General features: G+C 60.8%; 1 pseudogene; it reads right to left on the reverse strand.

The window, feature by feature from the left end:
• Positions 1 to 520: 520 nt before the first annotated feature.
• Positions 521 to 14643, reverse strand: LOC133339235 (plexin-B1-like; annotated as a pseudogene).
• Positions 14644 to 15610: the final 967 nt, after the last annotated feature.

Below are 15610 nucleotides of genomic sequence, written 5' to 3' on the forward strand. Positions count from 1 at the left end.
CGGATAACGTGTTGTCATTATGTGCAGCCCGGTTACTGGGCGTAGTACCAAGGGTGGCACAGTCGGGTTTTTTACAATCGGGTTTTATTGTCTTTTTATTAAACCCGATCATCTGAGATTGGGAGAAATCCGGATTAATTGGTTCTAATTGCAGAGCCGCACTTCGCCAACTTCGCAACGATGGGCTTCATCCATTCCAAGCTAAGGAACTTACTGGCGGCGCCCACGATTGTGGAGAAGCTCGTGTCCATCAAGACCAACCTGCCCGCCACATTCTACGACTACCCCGTGCCCAACGGCCCCCGAGTACGATAGTAGCACCGACGAGGAAGCAGCCTAAACCAGGTTTTAATTCACCGAAATCGGGTTTAATTGTATCAAAGAAAAAACCCGATGCCTGCCGCTGGAGAAATCGGGTTTTTCCCACCCATGGGTAGTCAGCCCTAGCGGGGCTTGGGTGAGCGCTGGGCAGCGCGGAGGCACCGCGTGCGGTGTGCGGAGCGACGGTGGCGGCGCTCACCGATTTCACCATGGGCCCCGGACACTCGGGGGAGACTGCGGCGCAGCTCTCGTTGTAGCGGCACGAGTGGGCGCACCACACGCAGCCGTAGCGCGCATCCGAGACCGCGCACTCGCTGCAGTCCGTCTGCACCTTGGAGCAGTCGTACAGCGTCACTGCACACAATACGAAGATCCCCCCGGCGTTAAAAACTTGAACAGGCTGCCGGGGCGAGCGCCATCAGGCTGGCACAAGGTGCCCGAAGAGGAGGTGGGGGGGGTGGAGTTGGGTGGCCAACACCAACACGCCGGACCGCCTTGGTCTCCCGCACTGACGCGGCTCTCTGGCCTCACCACGCGAATCCCGAATGTGACATTGTAGCCGTTGCTCTGCATCTGCCTATCAGCCGTACGACAAGAATAATAACAACAATGAGAAGATTACACTGATGATACATGCACACCGCACCAAGTGATTCGTTATTAAGTACGAGTCGACCAAAAGGAGGCCGCTTAAAATATTCGCAACTTTTATCTGGTCGCGAGCGGGAGTCGAACTCGTGTCGCCGGGTTCGTAGGGCGGCGTGGCGCTCTGACCACTGCGCCGCTTTGCGCTCTGGAGATGAACAACCGACGCCTCGCTCGGACGGAACTTAAACGGCGACTTCGACCGCACGGCATTGTGGGCCGCTGCCGCCCCCCCCCCCCCCCCCCACCCCTCACCACCCCGCTCCCCGTACCGTTGTGCCGCTGCTGGTTGTCAAGGCGATGACCTTTGCTCAGCTCCAGCCACACCTCCGCCTGGTACTCCATGCTCTCCGTGTGGTACTCGTACTGAGCGGGGGGGGGGGGGGGACAAAGAAACGCGGCAGGCACCGGCGTCAGAAGCGCAGATGGCAATAACAATAAAAACAATGACAACAAAAAATAACAAAGATAACAACAATGGCAACAAAAATAACAACAAACAACGATGACAACAACAATGAAGACAACAACGACGACAACAACAACGATGACTACAACAACAACAACAACAACGACGACAACAACGACGACGACTACAACAACAACGACGATGACAACAACAACAACGACGACGACAACAACAACAATGACGACAACAACGATGACAACAACAACAATGATGACAACAACGACGACAACAACAACCACGATGACAACAACAACAATGACGACGACAACAACAACGACAACAACAACGACAACAACAACAACGACAACAACAACGACAACAACAACAATGACGACGACAACAACAACGACAACAACAACGACAACAACAACAACGACAACAACAACACGAACAACAACAACGACGACGACGACAACAACAACACGACGACGACGACAACAACAACCACGACGATGCCTCCTTCCCCAGTCGTTAATAAAGTTGTCACGTGAACAAACGTGGCCAGTTTACGCTTGCAGCTGCTGCTGCTGCAACTGCAGCAGCAGCAGCTGCAGCAGCAGATCAGCGGCACCGCCAGCGTGCCGGAGAGCGAACCGGAGCGCGCTCTCCCGACACCAGCGGCGCGCCGGCGCTGCCGCCGGAAACGGCGCTACATTGGCGCGCCGCCCGTGCGGGTGCGGCGGTGACGGCGCCACTCACGATCTGGGCATCGCACGTCACCGCGCCGGTGTCGTCGACGCTGCCGAGGCTGGCGACGGTGCGACCCTCCACCAGCACGGTGCAGGTCACCTACACACACACACGCACGCACGTGGTTACCGGACGAGTGCAGACGCCGGACATTGCACACACAACACGATAACACCGCACTAGCCAGTCACCTCACTAGCTAGAGGCACCACTCCGGGTATCCTCGCAGCAGCAGTAGCAGCAGCAGTGGCAGCAGCAGCGGCAGCAGCGGCAACAGCAGCAACGGCTTTTGGCTGCCCATCGAACAAAGACGGTCAGCGCATCGCGTGGTGCTTTCAGATGCAGTTCTACGGCCATTTGAAATGCTCTTCACTTCCGATACAAGGAAGCTGTTGGAGCTATGCGCTTTTAAATCAACATCATCATCATCATCCAGATTGAAAACAAACTTCTTAAGAACTGCTCTACGTGTTTAGTTTGTTGTCCTTCCCCCGCAACCTCCGATTAGCACCGTCGGCTACGTACGGTGGGAAATAAGTTTGATGCGCAGACATCGACGGACCACAGCAAAAAACCGCACTTGCTAAACACCACGCTCGCTTGACACCACAATCGCTATAGGCAACACCGCACTCGCTACACGTAGCCGACGGACGCGACGCAAACGAGGAGAGGAGAGAGCGAGGGCCCCCCCCCCCGCACCTCCTTCACGTGGTCCAGCAGGTGGAGGTTGCGAGCGGTCATGCGCACGTGGCGAGGAACCCCCGTGGGCACCAGGGAGTGCAGCACCTTGTCGATCGCGGGGCAATCGTCGCTGCTCGACACCTGCACACAGCACCACACGGGGGAACGCAGGGCAAGGTGAACGCGACGCAAGGTGAACGCGACGCAAGGTGAACGCGACGCAAGGTGAACGCGGGGCAAGGTGAACGCAACGCAAGGTGAACGCGACGCAAGGTGAACGCGACGCAAGGTGAACGAGGGGCCGGGTGAACGCGACGCAAGGTGAACGCGACGCAACGTGAACGCAACGCAAGGTGAACGCAACGCAAGGTGAACGAGGGGCCGGGTGAACGCGACGCAAGGTGAACGCGACGCAAGGTGAACGCGACGCAAGGTGAACGCGACGCAAGGTGAACGCAACGCAAGGTGAACGAGGGGCCGGGTGAACGCGACGCAAGGTGAACGCGACGCAAGGTGAACGCGACGCAAGGTGAACGCGACGCAAGGTGAACGCGACGCAAGGTGAACGCGACGCCGGGTGAACGCAACGCAAGGTGAACGCAACGCAAGGTGAACGCGACGCAAGGTGAACGCGACGCAAGGTGAACGCGACGCAAGGTGAACGCGACGCCGGGTGAACGCGACGCAAGGTGAACGCGACGCAAGGTGAACGCGACGCAAGGTGAACGCGACGCAAGGTGAACGCGACGCAAGGTGAACGCGACGCAAGGTGAACGAGGGGCCGGGTGAACGCGACGCAAGGTGAACGCGACGCAAGGTGAACGAGGGGCCGGGTGAACGCGACGCAAGGTGAACGCAACGCAAGGTGAACGAGGGGCCGGGTGAACGCGACGCAAGGTGAACGCGACGCAAGGTGAACGCGACGCAAGGTGAACGCAACGCAAGGTGAACGAGGGGCCGGGTGAACGCGACGCAAGGTCAACGCGACGCAAGGTGAACGCAACGCAAGGTGAACGAGGGGCCGGGTGAACGCGACGCAAGGTCAACGCGACGCAAGGTCAACGAGGGGCCGGTGAACGCGACGCAAGGTGAACGCGACGCAAGGTGAACGCGACGCCGGGTGAACGCGACGCAAGGTGAACGCGACGCAAGGTGAACGCGACGCCGGGTGAACGCGACGCAAGGTGAACACGACGCCGGGTGAACGCAACGCAAGGTGAACGCGACGCAAGGTGAACGCGACGCAAGGTGAACGCGACGCAAGGTGAACGCGACGCAAGGTGAACGCGACGCAAGGTGAACGAGGGGGGTGAACGCGACGCAAGGTCAACGCGACGCAAGGTGAACGAGGGGCCGGGTGAACGCGACGCAAGGTGAACGCAACGCAAGGTGAACGCGACGCAAGGTGAACGCGACGCAAGGTGAACGCGACGCAAGGTGAACGCGACGCAAGGTGAACGCGACGCAAGGTGAACGCGGGGCCGGGTGAACGCGGTGCGAGGTAACCTGGCTTTGCCGGTTCTCACCGTGTGGGCGGAAGTACACTGGGGCTCGTGCGTGCACTTGAACTCCAGAGGGCACCAGCTGCACGTCCAGTGCCTCGTGACGCAGTGAGCGCACCTGTTGGCGAGCGCGCACACGCACACGCACACACGCACGCACACACGCACGCACGCACACACGCACACGCACGCACGCACACACGCACACGCACGCACGCACACCACGCACACACACGCACGCACACGCACGCACACGCACGCACATGCGCACCCGCACACACAACACACACGCATACACAAACACACACGCACACAGATGCACAAAGACACACACGTACGTACGTGAGCACATGCACCGCCGCGTACGCAGCGTTACGAGTTTCCTTCTGTCATTGTATTCCCCAGAGCGCCCCCGGTGGAGCGCGGCGCCGGCGGCGACTCACGGACTCGTCTCGTCGTCCTGCACCACCCGCTCGCAGTCGTAGAACGGGAGCAGAGCGTGCGCCACGCTCACCTCCCCGTAACGAACCTCCACGCGCACGTCCACGTGGTCTGTGTTAGGGGCGGAAAGGCGCACGGATGAACATGCAGGGACACGCACGTGCGCACCGCACACACACGCACACAGAGACCCCGTGTAGCTTTAACAGACAGTCGGCGCAAGTCCCGTTAGCGAGCAGCACCTACGAAGGCCGGTGCGGCACACGAGGGGGTGGGTGGGTGGCCACCGTTTATCGGTCGCGAGCGGGATTCCAACTCGGGTCGCCGGGTTCGCAGCGCCACGCGGCAATCGCTGCCGCCACACACCGCTGCTCTCCCGCTCCCGCACGGCCACGGCCAATTCTGCGCTCCGGCCAACCAAGGCGCCCCCCCCCCACCTCCCCGCCTCCCCCCCCGTTCGACCCCCACAGCCGAGAGAGCTTCGCGATCCGCGGTGTCGGAAACGCGACGTCGATAAAAACCCGCCCTGGCCGGAGAAGGCGCAGCGGACGTCACGCCCAGAGTCCTCTTGGGGGAGGGGAAAGAAAAAAAAAACTTTGCATTTCAGGACCTAACCCTCCTCCCGTCTCATCTTAAACCAGGGGAGGAATCGTATCGCAACGCTCGCCGTCGTCGCCGTCGTCGTCGTCGTCGTCATCGTCGCCGCTGCCGCTGTCATGCCCACCGCTGTTGGGCGGGATGGCCGGGATGGCGTCGAGCGGCAGGGACTGGGCGCACGTCACGTCGGCGCCCGCCACCGTCGCGGGCGACTCGAACGCGTCGAAGTGGCACGTGAGCAGCTCCCCCTCGTGCAGCGCCGGCAGCGCCGGCACGTGCAGCGTCACCGACTGCAATCGGTGGCACACGCGGGGAGGGGGGGTGGTGTGGAGAGAGGCAGCGGGGGAGGCAGCGGCGGAGGCAGCTCGCATTAATCGCACGCCCATAAAGTACACCAGGGGTAATCGCAGGGGAGAGCCAACGGAGAGCGGCCAGGAGGGGAGAAATGAACCAACTCGCTCACCCACCTCACTCACCAATCACTCGATTACTCACCACTCATTCACCCACTCACCCACTCACATACCCAATCATTAACTCACTCCATTACCCACCACCCACTCACCCACCCACTCACCCACTCACTCTCCAACCCACTCACCCACTCACTCTCCAACCCACTCACCCACTCACTCTCCAACCCGCTCACCCAAGTGCTGTTCGCGAGCACCTACTGAGGCCATCACGGCTCACAAGGGGGTGGGCAGCCAGCACCAACGCCCGGCCACCCTTTGTCACCCCAGTGTGAACGTTTGCATCACTGCACAAGATACTTGAGTGGACCGATTGATATCCCACCACCAGAATGAAAACTCGGCTCCCGGGTCCGAAGTGCAACATGCAAACAACTTGCGTGGTGCACGCGCACGCAGCGACACATGCGAGCGACGCACAAAGCTGACGCACGCAGCGACGCACAGCAGCGACGCACGCAGCGACGCACGCAGCGACGCACGCAGCGACGCACGCAAGCGACCGCACGCAGCGACGCACGCAGCGACGCACGCAGCGACGCACGGCAAGCGACGCACGCAGCGACACACGCAGCGGACACATGCAGCGACGCACGCACAGCCTACACACGCAGCGACGCACGCAGCGACGCACGCAGCGACGCACGCAGCGACGCACAAAGCGACGCACGCAGCGAGCACGCAGGACGCACGCAGCGACGCATGCAGCGCGACATGCTAGCGACGCACGCAGCGACGCACGCAGCGACACACGCAACGACACATGCGAGCGACGCACGCAGCGGACGCACGCAGCGACGCACGCAGCGGACGCACGCGCGACACATGCAAGTGACGCACGCAAGCGACACACGCAGCGACGCACCGCCAGCGACGCACGCAGCGACACATGCAAGTGACGCACGCAGCGACATATGCAAGTGACGCACGCAGCGAACACATGCAAGTGACGCACGCCAGCGACACATGCGAGCGACGCACGCAGCGACACATGTGAGCGACACATGGACGACGCACGCAAGTGACGCACGCAGCGACACACTGCAGCGACGCACGCAAGTGACGCATGCAGCGACACATGTGAGCGACACATGTGAGCGACGCACAGCAAGTGACGCACGCAGCGACACATGGAGCGACACATGTGAGCGCGCACCAAGTGGCACGCAGCGACACACATGCAGCGGACACACGCAGCGACGCACGCAAGTGACGCACGCAGCGACACATGTGAGTGACACATGTGAGCGACGTACGCACCGTGGGTGGCAGCTTGACGCTGAGGCTGTGGGGACTGGCGGAGGCGATGGTGGGGCAACTCGTGTTCTCGTAGGTCTGCACCCAGCAGCCGGGCTCGGTTCCCCGCTCGCACTCCATCTTGCGCGAGCACCTTCCCGGCATCGGAGGACACAACAACGACAACAACAACAACAACGATGACAATAAAGACTCGGCGCGACGACAGCGGCGCCGTCGCACGACGCCCGCCACGCCGCGGCGGGCCCCTTGCTTCTGAAATCAACAAAACGATCTCATCGGGAAAACACGGTTCAAGGTGCTTCTGTGTAACCGGGTGAGAACTCAAGCTATCGTTTTTTGCAAGGGTCACACACCTGGCTCACCGAATGACGAAAGCAAAAAAAACAAAATATCGTGGGCAAAAAGCAACTACGTGGGTCGCCACATGGGAAATAAAAAGAAATATTACACGGGCAGAGATCAACGCAAAACAATAAATGACCCGCAGTGCGAGCAGATCATTTTTAAGATTGATCGTAACAAACAATTACAAAATGAAAAGTTACACAAGCGTGAAAAAAAATAAACATTGCCCCGGCTGTACGTGCGACGGTCCGACCAAAATAGCGTCCCACCAACCACCCCACCACCCCACCACCCCATCACTAATACCCACCCCACCACCCGTGCCACCAACCACCCCCACCACTCCCCACCCCACCACCAACCACCCCACACACCACCACCCACCAACCACCCCACCACCCCACCACCCCACCATCCACGCCACCAACCACCCCACAACCACCCCACCACCCCCAAGGCGTGACGAGAGCAACGGTTCGACCCCGTGTGGCGCCCGCGCGCAGGGCGCTACCCACCTGCCCTGCAGCACACACCAGCCGCAGTAGGGGTCGTCCAGCCGCCAGGCAGTCTGTGCAGCTCCGTTGGCTTCCGCAGCGCTGCACGGGCACATCGGTGCACCTGCATGCGCAGGGCAAACCCCCCACGAGGCCAACCTGATGACGGGGTGAATTGGCAACTGGGAACCGTGATAAGTGATATGTAGGGTAGCCAAGCACTGGACAGCCAGACGACTGACTGACCTGGTGACCAGATGATAGAGTGACTTGGTGACCAGATGAAGGAGTGACTTGCGTGATGACCAGATGATGGAGTGACCCTGGTGACCATATGATGGAGTGACTTGCTTGATGACCAGATGATGGAGTGACCTTGTGACCCAGATGATGGAGTGACTTGGTGACCAGATGATGAGTGACTTGGTGACCGATGATGGAGTGACTTGGTGACAGATGATGGAGTGACTAGTGACTAGATGATGGAGTGACTTGGTGACCATATGATGGAGTGACTTGGTGGACCAGATGATGGAGTGACTTTCGTGACCAGATGATGGAGTGACTTGGTGACCAGATGATGGAGTGACTTGGTGACCAGATGATGGAGTGACTTGGTGACCAGATGATGGACTGACCTGTGACCAGATGATGGACTGACTTGGTGACCAGATGATGGAGTGACTTTCGTGACCAGATTATGGAGTGACTTGGTGACCAGATGATGGAGTGACCTGGTGACCAGATGATGGAGTCACTTGGTGACCAAGTGGCTTGGTGACCATGATACGGAGCAAATCGGTGACTATAATGATTTAAATGTATAAGTACCTTTAAACTATTGTTGGCAGGGCACTAAGTGGGTGAATTTTAAGGCAGGTGACTGAGTGACTGGGCGAATGGGAAAACAGGTGACTGGGTGACTGGTGAATGGGAAAGCAGTGACTAGAAAACCTTGCAATGACGTCAGCTGGGAGACATTTTTAATTTGCCATGGGGCACTAGACCACTCTGATACCAGCAACACAGGGCACACTCGCACACCTGAGACATCAGTCCATTGGGTAAACAGGTGACAGAGTAAACAGGCAAGAGAGTAAACAGGCAACCAGGCAATCATTAACTTCTAAACCAGTAGCCAGGCAACTGTAAGAGTTGACAGCTGTTGTACCTGGTGTACCGCGTGGTGGTGCACCCTCGTGTACCATATGGTGTATCACAGTGTACCACGTGGTGTATCACAGTGTACCGCGTGGTGTATCACAGTGTACCGCGTGGTGTATCACAGTGTACCGTGTGGTGTATCACAGTCTACCGCGTGGTGGTGTACCGCGTGGTGTATCACAGTGTACCGTGTGGTGTATCACAGTGTACCGCGTGGTTGGTGTACCGTGTGGTGTACTGCCGAGTCCCCACCTCGCGCGTGTTCAACACGTAGAGGTACTGCCCCTTGGGTCCAGCACCGAGTCTTTGTTGATGGGGTCGCGCTGGCCGGAGCCGACCTTGACTTTCCCGTAGACACGGGACGTCTCACCCTGGCCCAGGTACGCCTGTGCGGCATACAGGCACGGCACGCTCGCCACCACGCTCGCGAGGGACACTCGCCCACGACACTCACCACGACGCTCACCGCCCACTCCAACTCGACACACGCCACCACATTCACCGAGATTCTCGCCACTCCACTCACCATGAGCTCACCGCCATGCCCACCGAGACGCTCACCACGACACTCACTACGACGCTCACCACTCCACTCACCACGACGCCTCACCGAGATGCTCACAACGACACTCACCACGACGCTCACCGCCCCGCCCCACCGAGACGCTCACCACGACAATCACCACGACACTCACCACGACGCCCCACCGAGACGCTCCACCACGACCACTCACCACCGGGACACTCACCACGACTCCCACCGAGACGCTCACCACGACACTCACTCCACGCCACACCGAGACGCTCACCACGACACCTCACCACGACACTCACCACGACACTCACCACGACTCCCACCACGACTCCACCGAGACGCTCACCACGACACTCACCTCCACGCCCACCGAGACGCTCACCACGACACTCACCTCCACGCCCCACCCGAGACGCGTCACCAGACATCACCTCCACGCCCCACCGAGACGCTCACCACGACACTCACCACGACACTCACCTCCACGCCCACCGAGACGCTCACCACGGACACTCACCACGGACACTCACCACGACACTCACCACGACCTCCCCACCGAGACGTCCACCACGAACACTCACCTCCATGCCCCACCGAGACGCTCACCACGACACTCACTCCATGCCCACCGAGACGCTCACCACGACACTCACCTCCACGCCCCAACGAGACGCTCACCACGACATCACCACGACACTCACCCTCCAAGCCCCACCGAGACGCTCACCACGACACTCACCTCCACCGCCCACCGAGACGCTCACCACGGACATCACCACGACACTCACCTCCACGCCCACCGAGACGCTCACCACGGACACTCACCACGACACTCACCTCCATGACCCATCCGGACGCTCACCCACGACACTCACCCTCCACGCCCACCGAGACGCTCACCACGACACTCACCACGACACTCACCTCCACGCCCACCGAGACGCTCACCACGACACTCACCACGACACTCACCACGACTCCCACCGAGACGCTCACCACGACACTCACCACGACACTCACCACGACACTCACCACAACTCCCACCGAGACGCTCACCACGACACTCACCTCCACGCCCACCGAGACGCTCACCACGACACTCACCTCCACGCCCACCGAGACGCTCACCACGACACTCACCTCCACGCCCCACCGAGACGCTCACCACGACACTCACCACGACACTCACCTCCATGCCCACCGAGACGCTCACCACGACACTCACCTCCACGCCCACCGAGACGCTCACCCACGACACTCACCACGACACTCACCTCCACGCCCACCGAGACGCTCACCACGACACTCACCACGACACTCAACCACGACTCCCACCGAGACGCTCACCACGGACACTCACCACGACACTCACCACGACACTCACCACGACTCCCACCGAGACGCTACCCCACGACACTCACCTCCACGCCCACCGACACGCTCACCACGACACTTCACCTCCACGCCAACCGAGACGCTCACCACGACACTCACCTCCATGACCCACCGAAGACGCTCACCACGACACTCACCACGACACTCACCTCCACGCCCCCACCGAGACGCTCACCACGACACTCCCTCCACGCCCAACCGAGGACGCTCACCACGACCACTCACCACGACACTCACCTCCACGCCCACTGAGACGCTCACCACGACACTACCTCCACGCCCACCGAGACGCTCACCACGACACTCACCACGCCACTCACCACGACACTCACCACGACACTCACCACGACGCTCACCTCACGCCCACCGAGACGCTCACCACGACACTCACACACGACGCTCACCGCCACGCCCACCGAGACGCTCACCACGACACTCACTACTACGTTCAGCAGCGGCAGGGGGCTCAGGCACCGTGGTTACTTTACACAGAAATTCGTCCGCGTCTGAGAGTGAAGCTCAAGCGAGGTGTGGGGGGTGGGTAAGGGACCGTGGTTATTTTGCACGGCGATCGCTACAGAATAAACTACTAAAACTAAACTATGAACTATTTTTATTTTACCAGGTCAGGCCCACTGAGCTATCCAGCTCTTTTTCAGAAGCGGACCGGGCCTATCGAAAATGATAGCTCAACCAAGTAGCCTATCATGTGGCAATTTATAGCAGCCAAATGCTCTTAAAACACATGATGATTCTAAATGTGGAGGACCCGGAGAAAAATCCACGCGACTGCGGGGATAGAGAGACACGCAAACTCCAAATATAGAGCAGGCATCAGGGTCGGGATCGAACCCACGACCTCCTGTATACCAGGCGAGGTAGTTACATCTCGCCAGCGTGCAAAGCGGTTACAAACAGGCGTCAGGGTCGGGGATCGAAGCCACGACCTCCTGTATACCAGGCGAGGTAGTTAACATCTCGCCAGCGTGCAAAGTGGTTACAAACAGGCGTCAAGGTCGGGATCGAACCCCACGACCTCCTGTATACCAGGCGAGGTGGTTAACATCTCATCTTGGAGCGTTGGTCGTGCGGGAGAGAGAGAGGGGGGGGAGTGGGGAGGAGGGCGCACCTTGTGCAGGAAACCGTCGTGGGTCGCCCAGGAAGGCGACGGTGTGGCCATTCTCGGTCGTCAACGCGCGACGGAGGTGAGCAGCGTGACGTTGAGTTTCGAGCAGCGGGCGGCGCGACACCCCGAGCGCTCGCCAGGATCTTGGTCAGGTGGTCACTGCCGCACGGCCACTGCGCCACGTTTGTGCGCCTTCGGTTGCGGCACGGTGGGTGTGGGGGTGGGGGGCACACGGGAGGGGGGGGCAGTGTCAGCGAGAGCCTATTAAGGCCAGTGTCAGAGACGAGAGTGTTTTGTGTAATCGTTCTTCAATACGGAATATTGGGGGGCTGTGACGTGGCCCAGGCCTCCACGTGCTGCGGTGGTGAGATGTTAACTACCTCGCCCGCATGCAGGAGGTTGGGGGGATTGAGCCCAACCCTGACGCCTGCTGCTGCTGCTGTATATTTGGACTTTGCTTGCCTTTCGGCCGCTAAAAATTGCACATCGTAAGCCACTTCGTTCAGCTGTCGTTTATTGGCCAGGGCCGCATCTGAACAATGAAGCTGACAGCGCAGTGGGCCTTGCCTATAAACGATTGGCAGACTGTCCCATTATCGATTCAAGTGAGCCCGACCTGTGCGTGTCGAAACCGGGCCAAAGTTTGCTCGTATTGAACCAATGCTGCTCAAATTGTGCGCTCCCAGAAGGCCGTGCGTGTGGCCAGTAGGGTCTTCCAACAGAGGAGGAGAGACGGACACACTGTGATGGCGGAAGACTTCTATCGTCCGCTTACTCATTTCATCAATCACCCACTCACTCCAGCCACTCACCCCCAGCCACTCACCACCCTCAGGTGGACCTGGCGGCGTTCCTCACCCCGTGCGATGCCATCCTTGTGGAGCTGGGCATCTCCACCCACTCACCTCCCCCACTCACCTACTCATCCTCCCAATCCTCATCCCCCCCACTCCTCACCCCCCCCTCCTCACCCCCCCCTACTCCTCACCCCCCCACTCCTCACCCCCCCCCACTCCTCACCCCCCCCCTCCTCACCCCCCTCCACTCCTCACCCCCCGCCACTCCTCACCCCCCCACTCCTCACCCCCCCCCACTCCTCACCCCCCCCCCACTCCTCACCCCCCCCCCACTCCTCACCCCCCCCCACTCACCCCCCCCCACTCACCCCCCACTCACCACCACTACCCCACTCACCACCACTCCCATGTGTATCTGAAGACATTCCTCAAGCAGGAAGGGGAGTGGGGGTGAGGGGGGACGACGACTTTTGGGGGGGGGGGGGGGTCGGCAGTTTTTCACAAGCCCCCCCCAACCACCACCCCCCCCCCCCCCCCGCCACCGGCAAACCAGGCAACCGGAAACCTCACCGGCGTGTTGGCGGTGCAGTCCTCGCCGTCGTTCTCGCGGTACGGCAGGTAGACGTCGTTGCTCCTGGGGCTCTGCTTGGTGTAGCACGCCTGCCTCGTCTCGTCGATCTTGGCGTCGAGGGCGCTCAGCGGGTAGGCGCACAGCGCCGAGCGCTTCCTGCCGCCCGCGTCGACGAACGCGACCACCAGGGTGGCCCCCCCCTCCCGCCAAGGCGGGCCCCGGCTCGCCGAGCCACGCGGCGCTCGCGAGCCTCTCGGGCCCGCCGCCGGGACGGCCCTCGCACCGCAGGGGCACCTCCACGTAGGAGTAGTAGTTGACGTCGTCGAGGCACAGGCGGCCCACGTAGGTGAGGTACGGGTGGCTCGCGCCGGCCACCGCCTTGCTCGTGCCGTTCCTCCGCCGGAACACGAAGAAGGCGTGGCTCTCGGTGGCCAAGGCCGCCACGAACAGGTGCTCGTACAGCCCGTACGGGTTGCACAGCGCCATGGAGGCGTGGTCCATGCGGCACAGCACGTTGCCCTTGAGGTCCTGCATGGACAGCGGGTGGCCCCTGAACGAGTTGGCGTGGCCCAGGCCCAAGTAGAGGACATTGCCCGCGCCGCCGGGCGCCGCCACGGCCACGGCGGCGCTCTGCTCGCCGGCCACCTTGGTGTACCTGTAGGTGCAGTACTTGGCGTCCGAGTGGGGCGCCCGCGACAGGTTGGCGGACGAGCGCACCTCGCACGCGCCCGCCTCCAGCGGCCCGCACGTCGCGTTTCCGCACACCACCAGCTGCTCGGCGGCGCCGGGCAGCAGCGTCAGCATGATCACGGGGTTGCGGCAGGGCTGGCCGGAGCCGCCGCCCGAACAGGTGATGCTGGGGCAGTCGGCGGCGGAGGCGGAGGAGGAGGAGGGGGAGCAGCAGAGTTCCTCGGTGCGCTCCACGCTCAGGTCGGGCGCCAGCCGGAACAGCGTGTTGTCGCCGGCCACGATGAGCGCGCCCGAGTTCGGCTCCAGCACCATCTTCTGCAGCTCCACGTCGGGCGAGAACGGCGTGGCGACGGCGGTGGGGCACGAGGGCAGGAGGGCGGCGATAATCGCCAGCGCGGCCCGGAGCGTGAGGCCGGCGGTGGAGCCGCGCCGACTGGCCTTCATTGCCCTGGCGGTGACGTCGGCCTGCGGAGGCCTGCGGGGGGAAGACAGGGACGACGTCGCTTAGCGCTGACGAAGGGGGGTCGTCGTCGCCGCGAGAGAAAGACAGAGAGAGAGACACAGAGACAGAGAGACAGAGAGAGAGACAGAGAGAGAGACAGAGAGAGAGACAGAGAGAGCGTCCCGCGCGCTAGAGGAGTGTGGCACGGCTGCCCGTTGTGCTCACACGCGCACTGGCAGGCGGGTTACAGAAAACACGACGCGGGGGGCACAGAGAGCCCTGGGCTGGCGTTGGCACTTGGTACCGGAGTGCCAAGTCCGACATCGCTCGGGACACGCACAGGAGATGCATTGGCAGCTAGGGGCCATCCATTTAGTCCGTACGCAAAAAATTGATCAAAACTTGACCCCTACCCCCTCCCTATACGCACGAATACTTTTTACACCCCCCCCCCCCCACCTGCGTACGTTCGCCTGACGCACCCCCCCCCCCCCCCCCGAATCCTATAGAACGGCCGAGATTTAATCCACGCAGAAACGATCAAGGATTAATAATATGAACGTGTTTAAGCAAACAGATAGTCCATCGCCGGACTATCTAACTTATTTGAAGGCCGATGTAGACAAATTATTATCGAGGCTCCAACCCCCCCCCCCCCTCGTTTCCTATGCGTACGTACATTGTCAGTAGACTCCCCCTCCATGTGTACGTACTAAATGGATGGCCCTCTACTGGATGGGGGGGCGGGTAGGTAGAGCGGGGGGGGGGGTCACGGGGTGAAACTCATGCAAATGTTTGAGATGCAAGTCGCTAATCGCGTGTAGAGCGCTGCTGCGAGATGGCCCTTTGTGTAAATAAAGAAGGGGTCCCGCCATTAAAAACAAACTACAGGAGACTCTCGATGTGTCCACGTGCCGTTCATCCGATTTGCGGATTAACCGCACGCACCTGAGGTGTTGACATACATTA

Source organism: Lethenteron reissneri, unplaced genomic scaffold (assembly GCF_015708825.2).
Source record: "Lethenteron reissneri isolate LAM-NWPU_2019-01 unplaced genomic scaffold, ASM1570882v1 scaffold_1693, whole genome shotgun sequence".
Classification (NCBI taxonomy): Eukaryota; Metazoa; Chordata; class Hyperoartia; order Petromyzontiformes; family Petromyzontidae; genus Lethenteron; species Lethenteron reissneri.